This window comes from Mustela putorius, unplaced genomic scaffold, assembly GCF_011764305.1.
Source record: "Mustela putorius furo isolate JIRA1106 unplaced genomic scaffold, ASM1176430v1.1 tig00000281_pilon_pilon_pilon, whole genome shotgun sequence".
Classification (NCBI taxonomy): domain Eukaryota; kingdom Metazoa; phylum Chordata; class Mammalia; order Carnivora; family Mustelidae; genus Mustela; species Mustela putorius.
In genome coordinates, this window is record NW_025421343.1 from 10,105,292 (window position 1) to 10,121,122 (window position 15,831).

Consider the following 15,831-nt stretch of genomic DNA (forward strand, 5'->3'; position numbering starts at 1 on the left):
GGTGACATTTAATACAAGTTTTGAGATATAGAAAACATTTTATATAGAGAGATGAAATGAGGCAAAGAAAACAGAACTAGAAACTGAATTGAAGATTCTTAGCCCTAATGCAAGGCTTTTACCACTAACTATAGATGCTATGGATGACTGAAAGCCTGAGAATTTTTTTTGATCAACATGAAATTATCAAAAATTAGATATATTGAATAGAAGGTTTGAATCATGATTTCAAAAGATATATTGTGGTACAATATAACCAGAACTGGTTGTCTAAAGAAAACTGCAACACTAGTCCTTAGTTAACTGCAGATGTTAGGAATCTCTAATTAGAAATTCAATTCTAGGGGCACATGGGTGGCTCGGTCAGTTAAGCCTCTGCCTTCAGCTCAGGTCATGATCCCAGGGTCCTGGGATCGAGCCCTGGATCAGGATCTCAGTTTAGTGAGGAATCTGCTTCTCCCTCTGCCTTTGCTCCTCCCCTCCTCTGCTCATGCTTTCTCTCTGACTCTCTCTCTCTCAAATAAATAAAATCTTAAAAAAAAAAAAAAGAAATTCAATTTTAGTCTTTAAATGTTTATGCTTTTTGATAGGAAAGAATGGAGAACTTTTGTTTTGGGGACAAAAAGCCCACATCCAGCATTAAAGTAGGCCTCAATAATCTGTTAACATCTGCAAATTCAGAACATTTTAAATGAGGAGAATATAGTACCTTTACTGGATATTATAGAATCACAGAGGCATAAAACAGTCACATTCCTGCAGACTGTCCCCTTATGTGGTAGATACAGAAAACCCAGAGAGAAGATTTGCCCAAATTTACAAAGCTACAAAGTGGTGTAGACTAATCACTTTCCTAGGAGTCTCAATTCATTGTCCTACTGACAGACTCCTAGAATATGCTTACAGAAATGGCAGAATTTCAACTTCATGGATAGCCTCTTGCTGTTGACTATCTCCTTTGTAGGTGAGGTCTTTCACAGTTGGGTCCCAGTCTCCCAGTGGTATTTTCATAGTAGAATGGGGGTATGCCAGAAAACATTCTCAACCACTTAATCAGACTTACTTTTAGTCTCATTTATTTTGACCTTCAAGCATTTACTTACAAAAGTGCATGAGGTTTCTTTTCAGATTAATGCCAACTTTCAATTGCCACAGACCACAAGAAAAATCATTTTTTATGTGATTCTCCAAAAATGAATTCAACAATACTTTTGTCAGCCATGTTTTTAATCCATTAGCAATATTGACTTTGCCATGAAATGAGAGTAATTCAATTTTAGATTATATTATAAAGCTGAAATTATTATAGCTTTGCCTGCTAGTTTTACAGTAGTTAAGGCTATGTCAGGGTTTCATGCTGAAGCTTTATATTTCAAAGTTTTATAATCAGACATTAAAGAGGAAAAAAAATGCCAAATGGCTTTTGAGATTGCATTGGTGCCTGTGAGAAATCCATGTAAGGCTTTTTATTCAAAGAGATTCACATCGATGGGCAAGTCCCTCTGCTTAATAACTTTCATTATTAGATTGGTTATGGGTGCCACCAACACATTTTCCTAATGCTACAGTGGGGCTCATTTCTGGTTTGTTCAGCCTCAGTATCAGGTATGGAGCTCCATGTGATACTATAAACAGAAGACAGAAGATACAATACAAGTCACCCAGTCTCTTACTACCTGTCTTACTATGTGCAGGTTACTTAATATTGTTGAAACTCAAGTTATTTAAAATCAAGAATGAAGAAAAACCTATCCTATGTTTCTAAAAGCAAGGGACTGGACCTTTTGTAATCCTTTCCAATACTCATATCTGAATTTATGTTAAAATGAGGAAGCAACTAACATAACAGATCCTTCCTTAGGAATAGGAAAGTACTTGCTACCTCTATCTTAAACTTGCAAAATACTAGAAAAATATCATTCTCCAAAGTAGCCAATAAAAGAGAAAAGAAAATACTTACTTAAAATAATTAATGTTTGATTATATTATTTTATTTTCATTAATTTTATTATTTACACTTAACTAATTAATTCTTAATAATAAAAGACTTAAAATATATTTATTTAAGTCATCTCCCCAACAAATTGCAAGTGAACATGGCTAGCTATTAATAACTTGACATGAATATTCTAAGACAGATCTATATTCAACACACTTGATGGTCCATATATAGGAAATGGCCATAAATGAAGTTACTGTTCACTGATGGAAAGCACCCTGAAGTCAGAAAGAATAGTGAATTAAGAAGAGAATGGACAGCAGTGTTGATTAATTTGAAACTTCCTGCATAACTCTACTCAGGATCACTAGTCCTCATTTATATTTAGTTTGACTCCCCACAAATTTAAGAGCCTCTTACAGCATGGTAATGTTTAGAAATCTCGCTTTGCTTAAATAAATAAGATGGCCTTCATGTCTCCTGGAAATGCATGACTTTTAAGCTGAGGAAGCTATGTAAATTCTTAGTAACAGTAGCATGAAGTTACATAATTCATATACATCATCTAAGTTAATAATAACAACAATCTCATGAGGGAGTTTCTTCATTTCACCAAGAAATGGAGGCTTAGATATGAGAAATAACTTCATCAAGATCATCTGTGAGTTGCAAATTCAGTATTAGTATCTGTCTTTCATGAAGCCTGCATTCTTTCTTTCTTTCTTTATTTTTTTCCTTTTTTGGTTATAATGCTTTGTCTTTTTTTTAACATAAAGGAACTTGGTGGTGAATATATAGCCATTTGATATTTCTCTAAGAGTTCAAGTTCAGGCTTTCTTATAAAATGTGAACAAAGACCTACACATGTACATGTAACTGTTACCAAAACTAAATTTAGTCACTAAAATAAGATTCACTATCTAAACTTTCTCTTTTTTTTTTTTTTAAAGATTTTATTTATTTATTTGACAGACAGAGATCACAAGCAGGTAGAGAGGCAGGCAGAGAGAGAGAGAGGAAGAAGCAGGCTCCCTGCTGAGCAGAGAGCCCAATGCGGGACTCGATCCCAGGACCCTGAGATCATGACCTGAGCCGAAGGCAGCGGCTTAACCCACTGAGCCACCCAGGTGCCCTAAACTTTCTCTTGTATTTTTTTCACCTTTGCTATAAAGCACTGTATCATCTGTATCATCCTCAAGAAGGTGTGGGTCCTTCCAATATCATTTTTTGTAATTTTATTGCCATCACTGGAATACCCACGTGAGCCATTTTGAGATATCTGGCATATCTTGGGTCCCTGGCTACACTAAAGCTATTTTCTGATGTTACTTCACTTTCCTGTGGTCCAGAGTCTTATATAGTGTTCTGCTGTGATTGTTCTGAGGTGGTTTCAGAATGTGATTGATTCATTTGTGATATGAGTGTCACTTACAGGAGATACTTCAAATGTGACATCATAGGTCTGGAATAGATGACAATTTTGCAACTCAAATACTGAGGGTTGTTTCAATTTGTTAGATATGAACAGAAAGTCCTGCCAGGTTCTCATTAAAAAACACAGAAAAGTGGTTGAGGAACTGTACAGTGTGCACCACAAATTGGGTTAGAAATGCTACTGGTCTTTTCTGTTGAACAGTTGACACTTTGGTCAGGTCTCTGCCTAACCTCATGAGAAGAAGCCCATCCTCATCCATCTCCTTGGGCGGGAGACCCAGGGCTCACCTATAAACCCCTCACGGATGGGACCACCCAAAGCCTACATTCTTAAATTCTACTTTATATAATGTCTCATAAATTCCTAGGAGGACAGAACAACAGATGAACCTCCCAGCGAAGATGAGGGAAAAACTATGGAAGTGGAATCTCTAACACTCAACATTCCCTAAGTAAGACCAACTGGTACCATCTAATCAGTCTAAGAACCTTACAGTTTCTACTTCCAAGTATCTATAATCTTTCTGTTCCCAGAAATCCTATATTTGTCCAGACCATTCTTGTGTTTTATAGAAATCACTGAATAGTCTCAGAGTAACTATTCATGCTCCACCTGCCCCCCTATAGGCAACCCAGTTTCAGAGACCAGGATATTTGCACTGAGTTGTTTAAGTAACAAAACACTAACTGAAAGTTCCCACAACACCATGGTTGGCTGATTCTTAGTTTCTTTTAATGGAGAATGCTAAATAAAAGCACCTGCTCAGAATAGGAGAATCCTTTGGGAACTACTCAGCTAAATTTTCAGTGACATCAGCAGCTACTCTGTGCTCTATTAGCACCCACAATTTTGCCTTCCCTTAAATTCCTCAAACAGGTTGTGCTTCTTCCTGCCTTAGGATCACGAAACATGCTTTTCTCGTTCTCATTGTTTTTATATACAAGGCTCCCATGTGTAGCTAATTTCCTACTCCTCTTTCAGACTTCCACTCAAATACTATTTTCGTTAGTATGCCTCTCCTGTCATGACAGACTTAGCAAGGTTTTCCTACTGATAATCCCAGAGCATTTTATACTTGGCAACAATCACCATATAATCATAATTGCAATTCATTCTTTCACTCACTCACAAAATATTTTTGAACACTAATTATGTGCCAGGAACTATTCCAAATGTTTTCTTTAATGTATGGGAGGGGAAAGATAATAAAATTATGTGTGTATATGCACACATATTTATACATATATGTTACATGTATATGTATTTACATATTTCTATAAAATACATTTAATGAGAAAAAGTACAGCTGGGTTTGTATCAGTGATGCTTAATTACATAAGAGACATGGACACAGTCTGCAGAATAAAGTGGCAAGGGGTGATAAAGGTAGACTTCATTTAAAGACTAAGAATTTAGCTTGAAGAAGGTTGAAGATATGAGATGGAATTGGAAAGAGCAGCCCAGATGAAGGAAAATGCTTGAGGACTTTCTGTTGGGTATGAACGTGATTACCATGTTTGAAGGACAGTATGGAACCCTGTTGAGGGAACAGAGTGAATAATCCACAGGAGAAATCAAAGTAGTAATGGAGGATAAGAACAAGTAGGGCCTTAAGGTACTTCTGTTTTTATTGAATAAAAAGAGGGCCCATTAGCAAAGTTTAAAAAGAACATCTATGCAATCTTGTGTTTAAATAAATCCTTTTTGTAGCTGTTGTAAAAGACTATAGGAAGTCAAGGATGGGAACAAGGCAATATGATATGAGGCTATTGTAATAATCCAGATGAGAGATTATAATGGCTAGGACCACAGTGGTTGCAGTAGAGGTAGAGGGAAATGAACAGATATGAAACTATATTGAAAACACAATCAACTAGATTTTCATATATTTTTTTGAATATCAGATATAAGATATAAAAAAAAGCAGAATACTGAAGGATGATCCCAGGTGTTATTTCCTAGTGGTCAAGAGCACAGGTCAAATTTACATGCAAGTTATAGCTCTACCAATTTATAGTTGTGTGAGCTGGGGATTTACTTTATTTTCTGGTCCCAAAGCACCCAAACTGAAAACTGAAGAAAATAATAATATTTTATTATTGACCTGAGCAACTGATGAGTTTCCTAAAAAAATTACGAAAAACTGTGGGTACAAGTCAGGACTCTGTTCAGGAGATCACTGAAAAGCATATTGCTAAGTAACATTTACACTGGGGAATTTTTTGGTTTTCAAAAAACACACAAATGTATTATATATAGCTAAAATATAGATGAAATTATACTTCTCGTGTAAAGCTACTAAACATGTCCCCTGACAGTGCCATGGTTGTGGTTCAACTAATGAACCAAGTAAAAGGTAGAATGAAAAATGGTTGGAACTGAAAATATTTGATCAACAAATGAATCGATAAAACATGTAAGGATGGGAATCGTATATTCCAGTATGTGTATTTGCCATTGTAAGCATTATAAAGAGTAATGCAGGCATAATCCATGGGGATACATTTTTAATGGTGGAATTTGTGATGTCAGAATAGATACAATACAGATACATATCTTCTCCACCTATAATTAAGATCATCAGTAAACTTCTAGAACAAAAGTAGTAGAATAACAGGTCCACTACAAAACAGGCAAAATGCAAGTCTTTTGTTTCCTTTTATATTTGTTGTTTTGTTTTTGTTGGATACTCTATTTATTTTTAGCTTTCCATGTAATAAATATTATTATTTTCTTCAATTTTCAGTTTGGGTGCTTTGGGACCAGAAAATAAAGTAAATCCCCAGCTCACATAACTATAAATTGGTAGAGCTATAACTTGCATGTAAATTTGACCTATGCTCTTGACCACTAGGAAATAATACCTTTGATCAGAGACCTCAAAACATAATGGAGCTTTGCAACCTCAGATTTTGGTAAATTCTCTGGTTGTAATCAAATCCCATTTTATTCTGTTGAGAAACAGCTCTCCTAGCTGAAGTATCTTTTTTTCCCTTTCAGAACACCTAAACTGTGGCCAATTACAACCCTACCTCCTGAATCCTTTCTAGCTTTTAGTATTTCCCCTCTCTGATTTCCTCTAACATTTACAGTGAGAAGTAAGCCACTTAACTCTAAATTATTGACTATTCTACACTGCATATTACTAGTTTTAGATTATTTCTTTCACACACTGGCACTAACTCAGAGCATAATATATTGACTATTGATTGAATAACTCTGAAGTAGGCTAAAATTAAGAAAAATTTAAAACAGTAAATAATTATAGCATTTTTCAATGTAGGATTCCTCTCTACCTACCACTCAGTCCAAAGGCAAGCCATCTCCTAATGTAAATCAAAAAGAATCATACTAATGTGGGCCTGGGGTTAATATCCCATGGGAGAAGCAGCCACATACAACTTTTATGAGATTATTTCATGGGTCTTTTTCTAATTTGAGCTTTCATTATGACAAACCCAGAAATTATGGGATACCAGAAATCTCAACAGATTTCAATATCCACTTGAATTCAGATTTTCAGATGACATTATTCACTAGAACCTTTCCAAATTTAACAGACAGATAAGCAATCTTTGTCAGGAAGAAACCTTGGAATGATTAATTAGGAATTATGCAGAGTATTACTCTGCATGTGTATTATTGTCAGACTCAGGTATGAAGACTTTGCTCAACTATGAAGACAGAAAAATAAAACCTTTTTTTTTTTTTTTTTTTTTTTAAATATCACTCTAAGGCTTCAGTCTCTATCTCCTAATCAGATCCTCTCCCATGGATAAATAGTGATCTCTAAATATGTAGTTCCATTTAGGGCTGAATATGATATACAAGTACATTTTCTATTTCATTGTTTTCTTAAGTAACAAAATGTTTACATTTTAATAATTTTTATGCAGCATATATTTCTGTGTAAAATTAAATGAACATAATTAAGCAGACTTAGTTTCCAATCAAGAGAAATGCTATAACTTTATGTACAAACTGTAGTTGGTCAATATAAATAGATGATTACTCAGTCGTAGTGTTCATGGTGAGTAAATGTGGCAGCTTCTTTGAACCATACAACCCTTTCTTGATATTCTTTGATTTAATGTTCAGAGTAAAAATAATAATAAAAATAATGCAAGAGTTTAATCGAAAGGAGCCTCATTATCTAAAAAACATTGAAGCTTCTCAGTTATCTAGTTACTTAGCACATGCTAAAATTTCAAGATCATAGAATGCATGAGAAAAAAATTTGATGTTAGGGTGGGAGAAGGTCCAAAGAAACTGTGTCTAGAGTTGGAAGTCCATGGACTTAGGCTGAGAGATGGGTCTGCAGAGCTGAATGGCTCCTGGAAGTCACTGTGAGAATAAGGATTGGGAAGCCTGATAAAAGATGTAGAAAGGACATCATATTCAAACATTCTTAGTTTTCAGTTATTCAGAGAGTTGGTCCTGTGCTTCGGGCTCTTGTGTGTTCAAGTTTAGCCTCTACACTATGTTTACCATTATGTCATGGCTCCAGAAATAGTGGTCCTGCCCAAAACACAGAATGGCAGCTCCAATTACTGCTGCAACTTACAGATGCCTGTACCATATGCTACCATTCTGTAGATCCTCCAGATATAAGTAGGGATGCCATTTTTCAAGGAAGAAAGGGGGTAAATTATTAGGTAAATTGATCAGAATTAATATTAGCCTGATTAAGTCTGAACTTAATCTACTTTTGACATTCTCATTTTAGTTCTTTTCAAAATCCAATTAACTTATATAGCTGATTAGCATTTGCTAGTTCTGATTTTACAGCCGGCAAATTTCTCTTACCATTGCCTTCTTTTTCATTTTCATGACTTTAATCCAAATATTACTAAGAGATTTGACAAAGTGTTTGAACATTAGCCAGTTTAGAGGCTGAAAATTGCATGTAGAGATATCATTAGTTATGTTTTCAGAAGCCAAAATGACATCCCTAAAACAGACAAGCAGGAGGAGTGGTAGATGCAAAAAGAGGTGCCAAACCTGTAGAAATAGCATACTTATCACATCTGAATGCTTCCTTCTTTATTTTCTGATAATAAGCAACGAAACAACCAATAGTACAGGATAATTGTGCACCTCTCTGGAGAGAACCATGATAATAAACCGTTCCATGTATTAGGAAATTGACCTTATTTTTTGAAGGCCCTTAAAAGACTAAGTGATCTTTTTATCTCACACCCCAAACCAGTGTGAAGCTCATAGTATCTATAAGAACAAATGAAAGAATAAATGACATTTCCATGTACTTCCTATGAAGCTACCTATTATGAGAGCATGACATTCTTTTTAAAAATTACATAAAATGGTTTCCAGTTTCAGGTTAAATCCATAGCCTAAAATTCTTTTTCTAGTAGGATGACAGATGGAAGACCCTGAACCAAATTCCAAACTGAAACAACTAGACAACTAAGGAAACTGCACAGCTCCCAAATTTAGTGAAATTAGTAACTCTTGGAGGTAAGTGAAAGACAGCTCTCAGCCTAGGAGTTTATTTGGAGACCCTGAGTTTATACTTTCTGAAGTGCATGAGGCATGAGGAACAAGAGATACATCCTAGAATTTGCCAAAGTGGAAACACAAAGGAAGACTCCAGAAGAAAAAAATAAAAACCTAAGGATCCAAAGAATATATTCCTCTTCCAAGAAAGCATGCTTTTCTCGACCCATACACTCAGTGGAAGGGAAAAGTAATTTCCGCTGAGAATTCCTACTCACAAGACGATCTACATCTTTCCTATTTTGTTGCCTAAGAAAACTAGTCATTTCAGAATTTTTCCTTGACACAAAGTACAAATTAGTATAAATAGAAAAGAAAGAAGAAAAATAGTTTATACATACTGTCACAAGGCCATAAGATCTGTGGTGAACCAGGTATTCAATTGGTTTCTTCTGTTCTATTTGTATCAGCTCACATGACCCCGAACACTAGAGGACTGACCAAGTCACAGTTGACTGGATCGATGCCAGGCATCTGACTCCACTGAGTTTGTAATTAGAATACAAAGACTCTAGGTATCTTTATAGACACTTCCGACTGTAAGATCATATAAAACTGGAATCAGAGATGGTGAATAGAAGCACAGAAAAAATGTGAAGTACATATGGAAAAAAATGCCTACATGAGGAAAAAGAAGAAGAGCTACAAGTGAATTTTCATCTCTTACTTTTGTTTTTTCAGGTTTATTGAGGTTCAATTCACTTCCTACATTTAGTTCCTCAAGAGAAACTCCCATCTTTCAAGCAAATTCCCCCTTACTAATTAAATCAAGTTTGACTGGTTTTCTGACCCTTGAAACTAAATGATCCCAATTATAATAGGACCTTAATGTTAAGTAAGGTCAGGCCTCTTACTTTACAGATGGAGAAACTTGAGATCTAACAAAGTAAAGGAAATCTTTAAGGCTAACACAATGAACTACCCGTGACTGAGTTCTAGGACTGCCACACCCAAAATGTTTTATCTATACTCTCTGACACTGCCTCGTTGCTTTGGTTATTTAACAAATTGAAAGAACTTGTTCTTCCATTCTTATTCTACCATTAGTAAAGATATAAAAAGTTCACTTTCTAATCAATATTGAATAAACTACTCATTTATGCAATCAGCAGAGGCTGCTTGAGAAATGCATCTTCCATTGCAGATGTGTAAAGAATGCACAAGGCAAAATATTAAACACTTTAGAAAGTACTACTCATAATATGGGGATTAAGAGTACGTTCTTGGTCAATGAACAATAACTTCATTATAGCCCATCTGTGGTTATGTGAATGTATCTCAGTTAATCCATTCATTGTACCCATCATCACAATGGTTAGTGTAATGGCGTGCAAAACTGGCAAGAAAATATGAATGTTATCTGCTGAAAAAAAAAAAGACAAAAAGTAAAAACAGTGTTTATCAGCTGTAGCCCATTCGTTTTCCATGAGAGGATGAGAACAAAGAATCACTGACTTCAGCGAACCCAGTGGCATAGGAAATGAAATGATTACTACTTCACACAAAGAATTACCTACCCTCAGCTTCATTAATTGGATGCACTTACTTAATTCATCAGTTTAATGAATTTAAATGAAATATATTGTGTAACAGGTAACTCTTTTCTGAACTGACTAAATATTACTGCAGTAGAAATAAAATCTAGAGAATAAAAACATTAAGACTTAACTTTTCTTCTACCTAAATCTGACAGAAAGATCCTTACATGTGTTTTCAGTTTAATACCACATCAATTGACCCCATATTCCATACGACACAATGTTTGAGAGGCTTGGGAAATACCAATAAACAAAACGGACAAAAATTCTTACTCTCATGGAGCTTAAAATAAGCAGTTTATGTCTTCCGTTTGCTCAACACCTACCTTGGCTTCCCATCACATCTAAAATAATGTCCAAACTCCTTACTATGATTTATAAAGTCTGAAATGATCTGATTCTTGTCTATAGTTTGTTCACTCAACACACTCAATAGCACTGCCCTTGGTATTCCTGAGATGATCTGAGCCTTCCTCATTTCCTTTGTATTTAACTTCCTGTGCTAGAAGGTTCCTTGCTCTTATCAATGAAGGACTAACTCTTCCTGGTTTTAAAGGTCTCAGGATAAGTGTCACTGCTTTAAAGACAACTTTTCTAGGAGTGTCTGGGTGACTCAATTGGGTAAGCAGCCAACTCTTGGTTTGGCTCAGGTCAGAATCTCAAGGGTTGTAAGATCAAGCCCCACATTCAGCCCTATGTCAAGCCCTGAAGCAAGCTCTGCACTCATCACGGAGTCTGCTTGAGAGTCTCTTCCTCTGTCTCTCCCCTGCTCTCACTCTCTCTATAAAATAAAATGAATAAATCTTTAAAGAACTTTTCTAATCAGACCATTAGAACAAGAAAAACAACAAAAACCCATCTACTCCAAGTCTTTCTATCATGGCATGAATTTTTGCCTCAATACAACCAAAATTATTTTATTTGCTGAATTATTTGCTTGTTTATCCTATCTCTTCTCTCTTCATAGATTGTAAATTTTGTAAGAGTTCTTCTGTTCTTATTCAGTCTTATTTCTAGCCCCTAAAATAGCGTTTGGAATTTATTAATCTGTCAAAAAATACATTGTAAAAGGTATAAATAAGTAAATCAGTGAATTCATATTTATTTATGCTTTTCTTCATGTAAAAAATTAAACCAATTTTGTGAGGGAATTTAATTACTCATAAAACAGTAATGCATTGTGAAAGTATTCCAAGACAGGAATATACTTAATTTCTCTAATTGACAGACTGATGAAGAGGTGAAAAGTAAGAAAAAGGCTCATTTCTGAAAGCCTTGAGGTCATGTAATCTTTTCCCTTTTTTAAAACTTATAAACTGTATGATTATTAGAATTATGGCCACACATATAATAGACTTTCTTTGTATGTGGGTATTTTGAGATATATTTAAATCAGGATTATAAATCACACAGGGAAATGATTTATGTAAATTGAGAATTCATTAGCATGTATTGAATTATTTTCCCTACAATTCAAGCAAATGGAATAAGTCAAAGGGATCAAGTTGGTGAAAGAAAGAAAAGAAAAGAAAAGAGCAATTTGCTAATAATCTCATTACTCTGTTGACACTGACCAGAAATGGTAATTCCAAGCTGCAGAAATCTGTTACCTTCATTGTAATTCAAATTGCACATAAGAGACCAGTCTTTCTTTGTTTATAATAAATAGATGACTTTACAGCTGAGCTTATTGGTGTTTTGCTGGTGACACTGGGCACAATGCATTTGATCAACATAAAAACAATTTCCATTAACTACTTTAAAAGTCCTATTGTCATTTAATTATTCTAGTTATTGGAAATGACAAGTAACTTGATGGAAATGAGAAGCAAGTACTATAGTAAAGAATGAAACTAGCTTCAATCCGGATTCTGCCACTTAGTGACCTTAAGAGATCTTTTAATTTACCTAAACCCTTTGATGCTTGGTCTTTTTTCACATATGAAAAGAAATAAATAATTCCCATGTGACATGGCTATAATGAAACTCATGGTAATGCACAGAGTATGTCTGATACATTATAACACTGAGTAAATATTATTTTCATTCCTCCTCCAAATGTATCCACCTTTGAGGAGCATGGTAGACCTTTAAACTTTTTCTCTCACATACATTTCAACTTCCTTACTTGCTTTGAAATGTTTGTCATACACATGAAAAAATGCTCCATTATCACTTGGCATCAGGGAAATACAAATCAAAACATAAAGAATAGTGTTGAAAACCATAGGAGAAGGGCAGGAAAAGTAAATGGGAAGAAATAAGAGAGGGAGACAAAGAGACAAACCATGTGAGACTCCAGACTCCAGGAAACAAACTCAGGGTTACAGAAGGGAGGTGGGTGGGAGAATGGGGTAGCCAAGTGATGGGTATTAAGGAGGACACATGTGGTGATGAGCACAAGGTGTTAGACACAGCTAATGAATTCTTGGACACAACATCAAAAACTAATGATGTACTACTATATGTTGCCTAACTGAACATCATCATAATAAACACACACACACAGTGAGATACTACCTCACACTGGCCAGAATAGTTAAAATTAATAAGACAGAAAAAAAACAAATGTTAGCAAGGATGCAGAGAAAAGGGAACCCTCTTACAGTGTTGGTGGAAATGCAAGCTGGTACAGCCACTCTGGAAAACTACATAGGTTTCTCAGGAAGTTAAAGTAGAGGGGTGCTTGGGTGGCTCAGTGGGTTAAAGCCTCTGCCTTCGGCTCGGGTCATGATCCCAGGGTCCTGGGATGGAGCCCCACATCAGGCTCTCTGCTCTGTAGGGAGCAGAGTATCATATGATTTCACTCATATATGGAATATAAGAAACAGGGCAGAGGACTGTAAGGGAAGGAGGGAAAACTGAATGGGAAGTCATCAGAGAGGGAGAAAAACCATGAGACTCTTAACTATAAGACACAAACTGAGGGTTGCTGGAAGGGGAGGAATTGCATGATGGGCATTAAGGAGGGCCTGTGATGTGATGAGCACTGGGTATTATACAAATCATACAAATAATTATAAATTATTGAGCACTACACTACATCTGAAATTAATGATGTACTAAAAGTTGGCTAATTGAATTTACAAGATATTTGTCATAAATTCATTTTTAACCAGTTAATTCTGCTGGTCAAAGAGGATCTAGATTCTCTCCTTTGCATATAACATTAGTTCACATTCTTTATAATATTTGAGCCTTTCATGCTGTGACCCTACCATTTATTTTCAGGCTCACATCATTCTCAGTTTCACATCATTATCAGTCTTCAAGGTTTATGGTTTCCCTTTTTCGAATCTGACCTTCACAGGCACATCTCCTATTTTCTTTTAGTCACCCATTTCATTGTTTACCTTCTACATGTTAGTTTCCAATAATGAATCAGAAATAAAAATTTTAAAGTTAGAGTTCAAATCTCTCTGGCCTACAGTCGTAGGGACAATGAAACCCACTGTTTGATGCAACACTCTTTAGCTTCTAATATCTCTGTGGTATAAAAAGAAGAAATTTTTCTCTCTGTTACTGTTATTTGCCTCATTAACACATTTACAGATATATTCTGAAAGGTGGGTTTATTCTCAATTTCTTTTCTCTGATCAATATTTTTAAAATTTTTTATGGTAAAATAGAATAGCTTTGGAAGTGGAGTTAATAAATCTGAATTTGGAAATAGTATCTGTAATTTATAGTTTATGTTGAGTTGGGCATGTTGACTTTTTTTATACCAGTTTCATAATTTATAAACTAAAACTAGTGAAACAAATAAAATGGAGTGCATAAGTGGATAAAAAACACCTGTGTCAGTATCTTTTCCAATTAAGTAACTGATATATCATTCTTCAATTTTTGCATATCAGAGATTACATTTATTCTAGATGTATTATCATTCTTCTATTTTTATACCTGGCTTTATTTAAGTCTACATTACATATACACATATAACAAATAATCTCTTTTCCTCTTTTATAAACTTGGCATTAGCATGATACTTTTCTCTTTAAGTCACCCATTACTTTTTCTTCATTGGGCAAGTCTTTCCTGTGAGTAAGCAAGTTTTCAGGTGGGCTATGGATTGACTGGAAAAATCTTCCTCCATCAGCATATGAACTACATAATTATATTAGATTCTCAATGTATTTTGCCCAAAATAAGCATATATTATGCTAATGTTGTCACTGTAAATAACATGACATCAAGGGGCAGTGGAATGCACAGTGCATTGCAGGATAGTTAGAAGAAGTTCCTAAATGAATAGCTAGTGTGCATTTCTCAAAGGGCTTTTCTAGATCTGAGACAATTATTATTGCACAGCAACCATTGATACTGCCTTGCTCTTTATAAAGACTTTATGTGTTTTTAGTACCTCCACTTAGGTAAATATTCATAAGTGTCAGGATCTTCTATTTCTTTAAGCATTATCAATGAGGTCAAAATCGTGGTCATTACCTGAGTATCTCTTCTGCCTCCCACCTTTCAAAATCCTGAAAACTAGCTTCCTGAAAGTCAGAATTGAGTCTCAGCAATTCTCCTCTCACATTTCTTCCTTTATTCATGAATAAATGAATTTATTTATTCTTTAGGTTAAGCCAGAAATGAAATAAAAGCAGTGCTTTTCAATTTCTTGATCATAAGCCACACACAGCCAAAAAATTTTTCCCTCTATAACATGGAAAAAGATTATACACATATCCTAAAATTAAAATTTAATAAAATTATACTTACTCATGTATGCTATCATCTTTATTTATAAATTTAATTTTTTTTTTAAATCTTTTTTTTTTTTTTTTAAGATTTTATTTATTTATTTATTTGACAGAGAGAGAGAGAGAGATCACAAGTAGGCATAGAGGCAGGCAGAGAGAGAGAGAGGAGGAAGCAGGCTCCCTGCTGAGCAGAGAGCCCGATGTGGGACTCGATCCCAGGACCCTGAGATCATGACCTGAGCCGAACGAAGGCAGCGGCTTAACCCACTGAGCCACCCAGGCTCCCATAAATTTAATTTTTAAACGATAATTGCAATCCACTAAGTTGGTTTTATAATGTACTAATGAGTGACAACAAGTACTCTGAAAAATACCAAAGTAAAGCAGATCAAAATAGTGAGGTCCTGGTTTTGCTGGTGAGTTGCAGTCTGCTGGTATTACAAAGTGACCATTTACAATGTTTGCCATGTAATCATGTCAAAAAGTTAGGGGGGAAAAGAGAGGTACTGGATGGATGTCGATGAGGAAGTCCAAAGCTAAGATTCAGAAGAGCCCTTTTTTTTTGGCCAAGCAGGCACTCACCTTAAGGTAGTGAGCAGCACAGGGTCAGGAAGATTTTTAGGTTTCTAAGTTCTAGGCATACTTTTAAGATAAACACTTTCTATTGTGTGGGGAAAAAAAAAAAGAATGGAATTAATT

General features: G+C 35.1%; 1 pseudogene; it reads right to left on the reverse strand.

Annotated features, from left to right (window-relative positions):
* Nucleotides 1-1,506: 1,506 nt before the first annotated feature.
* Nucleotides 1,507-3,633, reverse strand: LOC101670069 (annotated as a pseudogene).
* Between the last annotated feature and the right edge of the window lie 12,198 nt (nucleotides 3,634-15,831).